Consider the following 13,835-nt stretch of genomic DNA (forward strand, 5'->3'; position numbering starts at 1 on the left):
AACCCTGATATTCTATGATCTGGCCCTGTATGAAGATTAGACATAAAGGGATGTCTACGCAGTTGCTGGGAGCAAGTCTCGCAGCCTTGCCTTAGCAGGTTACGCGAAGATAGGGTGACCAGATAGCAAATGTGAAAAATCGGGACGGGGGGTGGGGGGGTAATAGGAACCTATATAAGAAAAAAACCTAAAAATCGGGACTGTCCCTATAGAATCGGGACATCTGGTCACCCTATGCAAAGATAGCATGTGGACCTTCTGGTTTGGGCTGCAACTGAGGCTCTGAAGTCGGGGAGGGGGGGGCTTCAGAGCCTGAGTTCCAGCCTTAGGTGAACATCAAAGCAACGGCTACACAGTTACCCCAACCCCCTGCTCTGAGCCCCCGGCCTCACCCTGCACCCCTCCGGTACCCAACCCCCCTGCCCTGAGCTCCCTCCCACACTCCGCAGCCCTCCCTGCACCACTACCCTGAGCCCCCTCCTTCACCCCAACCCCCTTCCCTGAGGCCCCTCAGACAACCCGCACCCCTTCTCTTCCCCAACCCCTTGCCCCGAGCCCCTTCCTGCACACTGCACCCTCTCCCAAACCCTGCAGGCCCTCCAGCACCCCAACCCCCTGCCTCAGCCCTACATTTATGGCCGTGCATGCAATTTCCACACCCAGATGTGGCCCTCGGGCCAAAAAGTTTGCCCACCCCTGCTCTAGCCCATATTGAGCTGATTAGTGATGATGTAGGAGTAAGCAGTAAGAAGAGCATAGATGAAATAACTCCAACAGAGTTATTTCAGCGGAAGTCAGGCATAAATGGAGTCCAAATCAGGCCCAATGAAAACAAACAATCAAAAATACCTAGACAGAATAATGAACCTGGAACATTGAGCGCAAATGTCCTATTTCTTGGAAGATCTAAAATTCCCTCTGATAGACTCAAAGACTTTAAGGCCAGAAGGAACCATCTAGTCTGACCTTCTGCACATTGCAGACCACAGAACCTCACCTACCCACTCTTATAATAGACCCCTAACCTCTGGCTGAGTTACTGAAGTCTTCAAAACATGATTTAAAGACTTCAACTTATGGAGAATCCACCATTTACTCTAGTTCAAACCAGCAAGTGTCCCATGCTGCAGAGGAAGACAAAAAAAAAAAATCCCTGCCAGGGTCTCTGCCAATCTGACCTGGGGAAAAATTCCTTCCTGACCTCAAATATGGCAATCAGTTGGACCCTGAGCTTGTGGGCAAGACCCACCAGACACACACCTGGGAAATAATTATCTGTAGTAACTCAGAGTCCTCCCCATCTAGTGTCCCATCTCCAGCCATTGGGGATATTTGCTAGAAACAGTCACAGATGGGCCATGTGCCATTGTAGGCAATCTCTTCATACCATTCCCTCCCTAAGCTTATCAAGCTCAGTCTTGAGGCCAGTTAGGTTTTTTGCTCCCACTACTCCCCATGGAAGGCAGTTCAAGAACTTCACTCTGATGGTTAGAAACCTTCATCTAATTTTAAGCTTAAACTTGTTGATGGCGAGTTTATAGCCATTTGTTCTTGTGTCAACATTGGCACTTAACTTAAATGACTCCTCTCTCTCCCTGGTATTTATCTATCTGATGTATTTATAGAGAGCAATCATATCTCCCCTCAGTCTTCATTTGTTTAGACTAAACAAGCCAAGCTCTTTGTGTCTTCCCCATAAGACAGGTTTTCCATTCCTCTGATCATCCTAGTAGCCTTTCTCTACACCTGTTCCAGTCTGAATTAAGCTTTCTTAAATGTCAGATTGTTAAATCAGATGTGAACTGCAGTCTGTAGAAATAAATTCTGCATATTCTAGTGGTAAATTTAGATATATTCATTCTATTTTTTTAGTTTCTATTCAGTTTCACCAATGTAACATACTGTACTCCCATTCTTTTTTTGCATTGTCTGTCAGGAAGTCTAGAGTAGCTCATGTGTGTGAGTACCAACCTCAGGGCAGACTGTCAAGAAACAGGGCACAAATCCTTGGTTGTATGTTCTATAATTAGATTTCACCAACCAAGTAACAAGTGTTTGAACTCCTAAAGCACTATAACAGCCTTAACATGGAGTCACAGACTGTCCTCCTGGGCACTCTAGTCTATATTGCCACCCAGGCAAGACTGCTTTTGATAGATGGTCCCTTACACCAAAAATCACAACAATATTCAGGTTGCACCCAGTCCCAAAGGACCAGTCACTTACCCAAGGGCAATTGTACCTCAGATCTCAAATCAAAGACAACTCTTGTAGCCAATCCTGTAATTCTAACTAAACATTTGCTAAATAAGAAAAAGAAATGAGAGATATTTGCAAGGTTAAAGCAGGTAAACATATGCACGTGAATGAGATACAGTCTTAGTCTCCAAAAGGTAGCTGGTATCATATGCAAGTTCTGTATGTCCTTATGGCTAACCCAAACCAAGCAGCTTGGGGATACCTTGCTTATGAAATATTGCCTCTGAATTCCAAGTAGCATAGTGATAACAATTCCTCCTTGACAGGGATTTTTATGCCTTTCCCCCAGAGTTGAAGCTGTGATGGGATGAGAGGGCTTGTGCACGTACCGTCTTCATGGGTGTGCGGGAAGCCATCCACAAAGTATTTTGACTACTGATGCTTCACAATGGCTTGTCAGGTGTCTGTAGGCCTTCTTCTGTTAGGGAGAAGATGACACATCTTGTGGTAAACTAGCATGTCACACTCCGTAATGCTTCTCCCCAACTGTGGGGGTTTACAGTCTTAGCAAACATTTGTATAGTTACAGAGTAAACTCTTAAATGTTACCTTATAACATGGGACAGTTATTATAAGTAAAATTAATACATGCAGAAACATACAAGCATTTCATAAAGTCTAAACACATTCTTATTATCCTAATATTTATTTTAACAATACTAACACATAGGTGAGCCAGACTGGTTTCCAGATGTGCATTTGTCAGTGTTCAATGAGGCCTAGCGTTCTTGGAAGGAGCTGGCACCTGGTCTGCTAGCATCACAGTCTCGTGTCAAACTCATTGTTGGAAATAGTAGGAAAAGGTTTTTAAATTTGGAGGATGAGTTTGGAGTTTTGCCATTGACTTCAATTGGGTGAGGATTTTGCCCAGAATGAGTTGCCTATGGAAGTTCACCATCAAGCTGGAAGGAGTCGAATACCATCTTGCTGTACAAGATGGGGGGATCGAGAAAATCTTCAGAACTATCGCCCTATATGCCTGCTTTCTCATATCTATAAACTCTTTACAAAGGTGATAACAAACCAACTCTCGCAGAGTCTGGATGAACAACAGCCAAGAGAGCAGGCAGGGTTTCGAAGAAATTTCAGCACGATCGACCATATGTTTACCCTTAGCCAGCTCCTAGAAAGAGTGAGGGAATACAAACTCCCGTTGTGCATTGCTTTCGTCGACTATGAAAAGGCCTTCGATAGCGTTAAGTTCAACGCAATATTAAAGGCGCTCGCAGAGCAGGGCATTAACATGCAGTACATCAGTTTGTTGAAGGAAGTGAATACTGGATGTACAACAGACGTTACTCTCCTCGAAACTCCCCTCCGCATTCCAATCGAGAAAGACGTAAAGCAAGGAGATACGATTTCACCAAAACTATTTACCGCCTACCTTGAAATGGTTATGAACAAGATCAATTGAAGGAGTGGTGTTAATATAAATGGAGAATGATTATCTCATCTCAGATTCGTAGACGACATCATATTAATTGCCGAAAGCACCAACCAACTGCAGAGCATGCTACGAAGACTCGACAAGAAAAGCAGTCAGGTCGGTCTGAAAATGAACCATTGCAAAACGAAATACATGCGATCAGATGTCTTATGAAAAGCCCGAATAACAGTAACCGGAGAAGAAATTGAAGAAGTGGAACAGTACATATATTTGGGCCAAGAAGTTAATATGCGCCAAGACATGAACGGAGAACTCTCGCGGAGGATTCGGGCAGGATGGTGTGCGTTTAATTCCATCAAGGACATCCTCAAAGGAAAAATCGACATGACCACACGTACGAATATCTTCAATTCAACAGTGCTGCCAGCCATGCTGTATGGCAGTGAAACATGGGCACTGACGAAGAGAGAAGAAGAGCGGCTGTCGGTAGCTGAAAGGGCAATGGAAAGAGCTATGTTGGGAATTTCCCTTCTGGATCGTATCCCAAATGAAATGATTAGAGAACGCAGTGGTGTGAAAGATATTGTCATGGAAAGCAGATATATTAAGATACGATGGGCGGGCCACATAGGACGGTTCACGGACAATAGGTGGACTGCAATCATTACTGAGTAGTACCCGCGAGAACAGAAAAGACCACCTGGTCAGCCTCCAAGAAGATGGGAAGATGACATTGTAAAACATTTCGGATGAACGTGGAGAAGAAAGGAAAGAATGCGAGAAGAATGGTGGACGTGTTGTGATCAGCGCAGTCTTAACGACAGCTGAATACCAATCAATCCAGGTGATGGAAGTTCACACATACACTTTGTAGCAATATCTATCTAGCCTATCTATCTATCTATCTCATTAAGAGCCCAGTCCTGTTCCATGTTTTGCCAATCTTGGTGAGATTGAGCCCTAAATATAAACAAAAACAGTTTAGAATACACTTATTATCAGCAGGGCTGGCTCCAGCCACCAGCCCAGCAAGCAGGTGCTTGGGGCGGCCAACAGAGAGGGACAGAGCGAAGGACCAGCCGCCGAATTGCCGCCGAAGACTGAAGTGGCGGCGGTAGAGCAGATCGCGATCACGGCTTTTTTTTTTTTTTTTTTATTTAATATTTTTGCTGCTTGGGGCAGCAAAAACCCTGGAGCCGGCCCTGATTCTCAGAACCATAATTAAAATTTGCCTTTATAAGTATATTAAGGTGTTTGGGTAAAGGGACATAAAAGCAATTATAGGGCTTATCTGCATGGGATACTCAGGAAAATTAATCTGAGTGAAATTTTGAAGTGAATTAGTTAAACTGTGTTAAATACCTGTGTGGACACACTTAGACAGAATTAAAGTGGCCTTAATTTGATTTAGTTTAATTCACTATTGTACTGAGCATGCTACTGTATGAAGCAGAGACTTGGCCGATGACAGAGGCTAACAGAAAGAGATTGGAGGCTGCCCATCACAGGTGGCTGAGGAAGATATTACTCATTTCATGGAAAGACAAAATAACAAATGTCAGAGTAAGAGAGCTGATAGACCAGGACATGTTAGAAAATATTCTCAAAGAAAAAAGGTTCAGGGTGGTTGGGGTATGTACATTGTATGAAAAATGGGAGACATAGTAAGCAAGCACTGAATGGGGTACCCAACGGAGGAAAGAGAAAGTGAGGAAGGCCAAGGAAGAATTGGCAGAAGACAGGGTCAGAGGATATTGAATGTGCTGGCATCGCCTGGGAAGAAGTACCACAATTAGTGAGCAACTGTAATCAGTGGAGGAACTGGACTGTCCAACGTGTCAATGGCACAGGGCGGGTCTAAGGTAAGGTTAATTCTGAATCACCACAGTAAATTGGATCCCTTCAGCACTTATACCTAGGAGTTTGTTTTAAAGACTTTTTAGCTCTCATACATAGAATATTATACATTCCATAGTGGAGGTAGGTTACATTAAACAGAATCAAGAAGAATTAGTAACACAAGGAAACCTTTGTGTTAAAATGTGATTGCGTTGTTTATTTCCATTGGGAAGAAGATTGGAGGCTTTAGCCTATTAAATGTTCCCTGGCTATTTTTTCCCCTACTTTATCTTTGAAACTGAATAGGGAAATGAGATACAAGCATAAATAAATCAACAAGAAGGTTTCTCAACACCAATAAACTAAACAAAAGAAACATTATACTAGGTGGTGTTTACTTATTGATGGCATCTTCATGAATGCTCCTCTTTTTGGAGGGAAGGGAACATTTTTGTACTTGTTTAATTTTCAACTATCTTACTCAGGTTTTGTTAACATTGTAAAAAAGGTGCTTGAATAAAATATAGAAGCAAAATTTAACACAAGTTAGAAATTCATGTGAAACACCAGGAAGGAAGAGGAATTGTTTAAGGAGGTATAACATAAGGGAAATAATTTCATCCTATTGTTCTTAGTTAAGGAGAGGAAAAACTAGGTAACAGGAAGGCTGGTCTTGTGGTTGAGGCATTGGTCTGGGACTTGGGAGATCTGGGTTCATTTTTCAGCTCTGCTACAGACTCACTGTGTACCCATGTGCAATTCACTTAGGCCCTGATCCGCCAAATACTTGTGCGCATACTCTTGCCCTTAAGCATGTGAGGAGACCCACCAAAATCAGTGAAACTCATCATGCATAAGTGTTTTTAGGACTGGGGACTTTATCCCTCTGTGCCTAAGTTCCCTGCCCTTTGTCTGTCTTGTTTGTTCATAGATTCCAAGGCCAAAAGGGACCACTGTGCTCATCTAGCCTGACCTCCCATATGACACAGGCCATAGAACTTCCCCCAAATAATTCCTAGGGCAGATCTTTTAGAAAAACTTCCAATCTTGATTTAAAAATGGTCAGTGATGGAGAATCCACCACAACCCTGGGTAAATTGTTCCAATGGCTAATTACTCTCACTATTAAAAATGTACGTCTTATTTAAGGCGTGAATTTGTCTAGCTTCAACTTCCAGCCATTGGAACATGTTATACCTTTCTCTGGTAGATTTGAAGAGCCCATTATTAAATATTTGTTCCCCATGCAGATACTTATGGACTGTAATCAAGTTACCTCTTAACCTTCTCTTTGTTAGGCTCAAAGAGCTCAACCAATTTAGCTTATCACTATAGGCATGTTTTCTAATCCTTTAATCATTCTTGTGGCTCTTCTTTGAACCCTTTCCAATTTATCAACATCCTTCTTGAATTAAGAGCATCAGAACTGGACACAGTATTCCAGCAGCAGTTGCCAAATACAGAGGTAAAATCACCTCTCTACTCCTACTTGAGATTCCCTTGTTTATGCACCTCAGGATCACATTAGCTCATTTGGCCACAGAGTCATACTGGGAGCTCATGTTCAGCTGATTATCCACCATGACGCCAAATCCTTTTCAGAGTCACTGCTTGCCAGGAAAGAATGGGCTACATTTTTTGTTCCTAGATGTATACATTTACATTTAGCCTATCCAAAATGCATATTGTTTGCTCGTGCCCAGTTAGTCAAGCTCTGTATCAGTGACCTCTGTTCTCTTCATTATTTACCACTCCCCCAATTTTCATGTCATCTGCAAACTTTAGTAGGGATGATTTTATGTTTTCTTCCAGGTCATTGATAAAAATGTTAAATAGCTTGGGGTCAAGAAACAATTCTGACAGGACTCCACTGGAAACACACCCATTCGATCATGATTCCCTGTTTACAATTACATTTTTAGACCTATCAGCTAGCCAGTTTTTAATCCATTTAACGTGTACCTTGTTAATTTTGTATCATTTTAGTTTTTTAACCAAAGTGTCATGCAGTTTCAAGTCAAATGCCTTACAGAAGTCTAAGTATATTGCATTTACACTATTACCTTTATCAACCAGATTTGTCATCTCATAAAAAAATATTAAAATCAATTTGATAGGATCTATTTTCCAAAATCTCATGTTGATTCGCATTAATTACATTACCCTCTTTTAATTCTTTATTAATCGAGTCCAGTATCAGCTGCTCCATTCTCTTGTCCAGAATTGATATCAGGCCAACAGGTTTATAATTACCGGAGTCATCCCGCTTACCCTTTTAAAAATTGACACAACATTAGCATTCTTCAGTTTTCTGGGACTTCCCCAGTGCTCCAAGGCCAATTGAAAATTAGTATTATTTGGATTACAAGTATGTTTAGGCAGGGACTGTCTCCTACTAGGAGACAGGCTGCATTGTACTGCACCTAGTACAATGGGATTCTTGGCTGGGGCTTCAAGGTGCTTCTCTAATACCACCCCTAATAAGTGTCAGGAAAAATTTCCTAGCTGCGAAATCTAGTAGGCTGTGCATATCCCCAAGGGAAGTCATGAGAGTTTTATTATCCGAGTCATTTACAATTAGACTGGGCAAAGTACAAGAAAGTACAGTCTAGGAAACCATGCTGCCTTGGCAAGGACATGGACTACAGTCTCTAATGAGTCTTTTTCATCTCTAATTCCTATTCCAATCTGTGAAACTTCTGCTCTCACTGAAGTCTATGAAGTCAGTGCATCTCTAAAAGTGTCAGCCCTCGTAGGGTCAGGTGCAGCAATACATATGGCAGACTTTGTCATTGGAGGAGAAGGTATGGGAATCTTTCAGCAAACCTTTCCAAGCTCCCTGCAAGTTGAGATGAAGCTTATATGCCTCCAGCATTTGCAGATGACTTAGACATCTACTGGGACCTATACATTTGGATGCAATGCAGTGAAGACTTTTGCCAGCAGTGAGTTACTGCTGCTCACATCATCATTTCCTTAGGATTAGTGTTCTGTAGTAATCTGCTTTGTAATTCCATGGTAGTACATGTAGTGCTTTGTCTTTGTCCTGACTCTTCCTACATTTTTCCAGACCCTACGTCCTTTGGGGGAATTTGAAGCTCTTTGATGACCTTCTGCATTGGACTTTTTTTTTTTTGTAAAGTCTGTCACCATCTGCAAGAGGGAACCCAGGGGGCAGCTTCAAAAATGTTTAGTTTTTGTTCCAAACAGCTTTCCTGAGGGGCTTGTGTACAATCACAGAACTATAGAAATGTAGCGCTGAAAGGGACCTTGAGAGGTCATTTAGTCCAGCCCCCTGCACTGAATGTCCTAAGCACAAAAAAAGGCAAGATACCTCTTCAGCCAATATCACTAGAGATAGAAGAACAGGTTATGCCCTCCAGGTGCAGATCTCACCCTCGCAGCACAGAAGTCACAATAGTCCCCAAAATGTCTCCAGACCTATGGAGAGCCAGACTCTGGGGCCTGGAGATCTATATGAGGGGACAGGCTGGGGGTGATTGTTCAGCCTCCCCATCACTATCTCCTCATCGGAAATCCACAGAAAAGTTAATGTATCCTGAGATTGCATCATGCTTCCCACGAAGAAGTCTGTGCTAGGGGACTTTTGCTCCCTTTCAAACTCAACAGGCAGTAGGAGGCAGGGGAAGCCCTGGCAGAATCTCTCCCTTGAAACCTTGCTGCCAAAGAGGTGGATTCACAGAGCAGATGGAGAGGAAAAAGGGAGCAGATGGACCTGGGCTTCTGGCAGATGCCACTTGATTTGGGGGAACTTTGGGTTCTGGGGGCCTGGAAGCCCTTTCCCCAGTTCTGGGTGTGTAGAGACAACATATCTTCCCCCCTCCCCTTTCCCCTGGGGAAAACTCTAAATCCCAGGATTTTCCTCCTCAGTGGTGTTTTTCTGTGAGCGAGAGCAATCCAGCCCCTGGAGATCATTATGCACTTATGATCTTTTAAATTTGGTGAAGCCTAATCCTGAGGTCTTTACTCAGGTTTTACTCAGCCCTCACTCAGGCAAGGTTGCACTGAGTCTGCGAGAGGTGGTCTGAGTAAAGAGAAAGCAAGGGCTTCAGGATTTAGTCCTATATTTTAAAATCTCTAAGTGTACCTGTTGCCATGATAACTGGCGACTTTTGTCCTTGATGCCATTTTTAGCAGAAATTTGGAACTTTTGTATGACACGAGAATTTGCTTAACACAAAAACCAGTGACCTCCTGCATTTGCCGTGTTCACACATCTATGTGAAGGGGACCATTGTGTCTGAATTATGAGAAAAAGGTGAAACAAGCCAAATAAAATAAATGAGAGAGGTAGGAATAAACATTTGTCTGCCTTGGCAAAGCCAGAAAAGGACCAGTAAATTCTGTAAAGTGAGGACTGAGACAGTCACAGAAAGATTATGGTTTGATAACACAGTAGGCAGAGTAGGAGCTGGAAACTTGCAGTCGTGGGAAGCTGACACCTCTAGCACTTTATGTGCAAGAGGCAGTTGTCCATCAGTTCCAAAATGACTCTGTGCATGCTGTTATGACAGCTGTTGGAAACTGTTACATCAGTGTGCCCTTTCCCCCTCTTCGGGAATAGGAGATGCTATGCTATTTTGGATACGTTTAGTACTCTGCTTGGTCTGGATCACAAGTGAGTGAGAAACACTGATAATTTTAACCAAGTATTGCACAGACCTGTTTGTTTCAGACAAACATTTCTATAAGGAGACCATCGTTTTCTCTCTCCCTTTCCCTGGCAAATAGTACTGCTTTAGGTCCTGGTTCTGAGGCACTACTCCCTTCCAAAAGAAGCGAGTCTATCTGAGTTCTCACTTCGGCACCTGGTTGTCACTTCCCAAGCAATTTCTTAAGGGATACTGTCGGGTTGGTGCCATCTATTACAAAAAATGAATTTAAAAGTAGTTTCAGCTTCTACACCTGCCTGAGTACCACTGCAATGCTGTGTTTTAACCATCACATTTCCTGATTTGCTCTTCCCTGTTGCTGTGTGATTTGCTGAAACAATGGGAGAAAGTGACTCGTTATACATGGGAAATAGTAAAACTGACTGTACAAAATAAACAAACTGAATACAATAGAGAAATTATCTAATCTTTCAGTTATAGTAACATTACCCCTAAAACATTGCAGAGAAGTATGATTTACCCCCACTCCAAGTATGTAATTTTTCTTTTCTCCTTATTAGCACAAGGAAAAAATGTCATCTGTGTCTCAGAAATTCAGCATAATGTGGTAACCCAATGGGTTAAAGAAAAGTCTTTTAGTCAGCCTTAGCACTGCAAGGAAATTTGATTATCACTTGTTGACAGGAATGCAGGGCATGTCAAGTGTTCTTGCCGTGTCTATTTTAAATTGAACTAGAAGTTGTATTTTGAATTAGGACAGAGTTAAAATGCAAGGATGATAATTATGTCTTGCCTGGTGAATGAAAACTAGAGCACACATGGTAGGGGCATATTTTACTGTGTCAGGAGTATGAAGCTCTGATTCGATCAGTGTCCACGTGCCCTAATTTAAAAGATACCTCTGCTATTTTGAATGAGAAAATATTGATCGCAGTAACTCCGAAGAACTAACATAAAATTACTTGTCATCGATAACTGGTTTAACTTCTTGCCCATTTTAGTGCAGTTATAAAGTACCCACCTCCTTTTGTTTAACCCAATGTTTTACATGCTGCAATTCTATAATTTAGAGGCATCACATTGTTGCTTATGCTGTAGGTGTTAAATACCTAGTGGGTCTAAATTTCCTCAGATATACGTCAGTGACTGACTCTATTGAGTTCAGTAAGTTACTCCAAAATAAAGTTGGTGTAAGTATGGTCAAAAATCAGGCCCCTCAGTTGAGTTTTCAACATGCTGAAATTAATTGGCCTCCTTCAGGTCTTTCTGAAGCAGCAGCACGCAGCCTTGCCTAGGGTCAGCAAAGAGCATCTTTTAATACCTCTTTCCTCTCCTGCATAGTACCTGGCTGGCTTGCTCACTGCATCTTCACCTCATCCCATTAGCCGGAGTCGGTGGTACAGACCCACAGAGTATGTGTGATTGGCACAATCTTTCAAACTGGCTGGCCCCCCTGATGTTTTGGTTTGCAATGAGAGTTTTCCTTGTATTTGGACTGCTTGCTGTGGCTGATGAGCCCTTCTTGCCTGATAGAGGCACAGAGAAGTGAAGTGACTTGCCGGAGGTCACCCAGCAGATCTGTGGCAGAGCCAGGAATAAAACCCAGGTCTCCTAAGATCCAGTCCTGCACCCTCTCCACTACCACTCTGCCTCAGTACCTGGCAGTCGTCACTATTTGATTCTGATAGCTGAAGGAAATCCGACACAGACAATGGCAGGTTAAAGCAGGATTCTTGAGCACCAGGCTCTAGACCCTGTGTTTGAGAAAAACATTGAGCACTGCTCTCCAGGCATTTGCCTCCTGTGGGGTGGAAGCAGCACCTCGCAACACTGGCCAGTTTGCACCCATGATGTCCAATCTGATCAGTGCACAGCTCACTGTGCTGGAAAGCAGATTGAGTGGTGGAAGAAAGAGACGGCCACAAGGCCCTAATGTTTCTAAGATGAGGGACACTGAAATTTTGATGGATTCAATATCCATTTGGTTTTAATCCAAGTCTGAGCTCAGAGGCAACACATTCTCTTCACCATGGAGACATACCTCCGGATAGACAGCTGCTTTGACATTTCAGGTTGGGAAATCTGCCCTTGGGGTACACATCAGATGTTGCTACATGGTGTCTTGACTGCTACACTCATGCATGTCTGTGAGGCTGACATGCCTGTTCAAAGGTGGTATGCCAGCACTGCTGTGGCGTGGGTGCTAACAAAAGATGGCTGCCTTGGGAAGCCAGCAGAGCACTGTAAATGCCACCTCTGCTGTAGCAAGTGTGTTCTCTGCATTGGCATGTTACATTTGCTCGCACCTGTTAACACTTGTGTGCTAATAAATGGCCTCACTGTACAGGAAAATAAGGCATAGGGCTTGTGATCACTTGTGGTTGTCAACAAACACAAATTGTACCGCTGTAGGCACCTGGAAAACCCACTGAGTCTAAAAGAGTGTACGGTAAATAAAAGCTTTCATGGGCACTGAGGGCTTGATCTTCAGAGCTTCTAAAGACCTGCACCTCCCACTGGCTTTAACTGGAGTCTTGGTGCTCAGGAGTTTAAATCAAGAGGATGGCTGATGATGGCACCATATAATAGGAATCAGTGCCTGAGTAGACAAGTGACAACCCAGAAAAGTGATTGGACAGAGAGAGGATTAAATGCTGTAGTGCAGATCGTTAACATGTCTAATAATGCGTAGCATAAATTAGGATGTATTGCTAAGCAGGCTATTTCTGTACTGGTATTGTATCGACAGTGTCTGCTCCATAGTTCTGCCTGCTTCTGGCCAGCCAGGCCTGCAAAATATGTTTTAACAAATGTATTGTTAGCACAGAGGAGATCATGATGGTTGCGGAGCATACCTTCTGTTTGTGCTTCTTGGCACATGTGAACAGAAAGACTGGTGACCATGTCCAAGTTTAAACAATACTATTATTCTTTTGCTTTAAAATGCTGCCATCCCTCTATGGTAATTTAGTTATCACAAGGCTTAGCAGAATTTGATTTTATTTTTTTATCATTTCGATGGATAATATCAATGTTTATTTTAAAGTATTTTTAAAAAAAATGGTATCTATTTATTTAAGGTTTCTCAGTTGTGGGAAATTATGGAGGGCAGTGTCAGACAATGGTAGGTCAGACAGTAATGGCAGTAGATGTTGAGATTCAAGAAGTTAAAACTTAATAACTGTTAAAACACAAATTGTCAACATCAAATGTCAAAAAAAGTAAATATCCTTAAATCAAACTCTAATAAGTTCCCAAACAGCATTTTTCTTACTTTGCCAATATGTACATTTCAAATATTATTGATGGAAATATTTTGTGGTCGGTTTGGGTGTGTATGGTGAAATCAACCTTTACTGACATTTACCAGTAAGCGTTAAATCCTTCAAAGCTTAGTTATCTCCCATGTTAACAATAAATCAGCCTACCTATTGCGAACTTTTGATAATCTACACACCCACGTCCAGTAAATCTCACACAATCAAAGTGATTTTGAATTGAATCAATTAACGGTGGTGGGGTCTTACACAAATGCTTTATATTATAGAACGGGTCGGTAGTGAATTTGGGACGAATGTTCACTGATGACATGTGACATAAAAAACTGAAAAACTCTGCCAGACAAAATAGCATACTGGATTCAGGATACTCCGGTTTAATTAAAAAAAAAAAAAAACACTGCTGCTTGGGTTTGGGTTTCTTTCTTTCTTTCTTTC

Source organism: Trachemys scripta, chromosome 2 (assembly GCF_013100865.1).
Source record: "Trachemys scripta elegans isolate TJP31775 chromosome 2, CAS_Tse_1.0, whole genome shotgun sequence".
In the NCBI taxonomy this organism is placed as follows: domain Eukaryota; kingdom Metazoa; phylum Chordata; order Testudines; family Emydidae; genus Trachemys; species Trachemys scripta.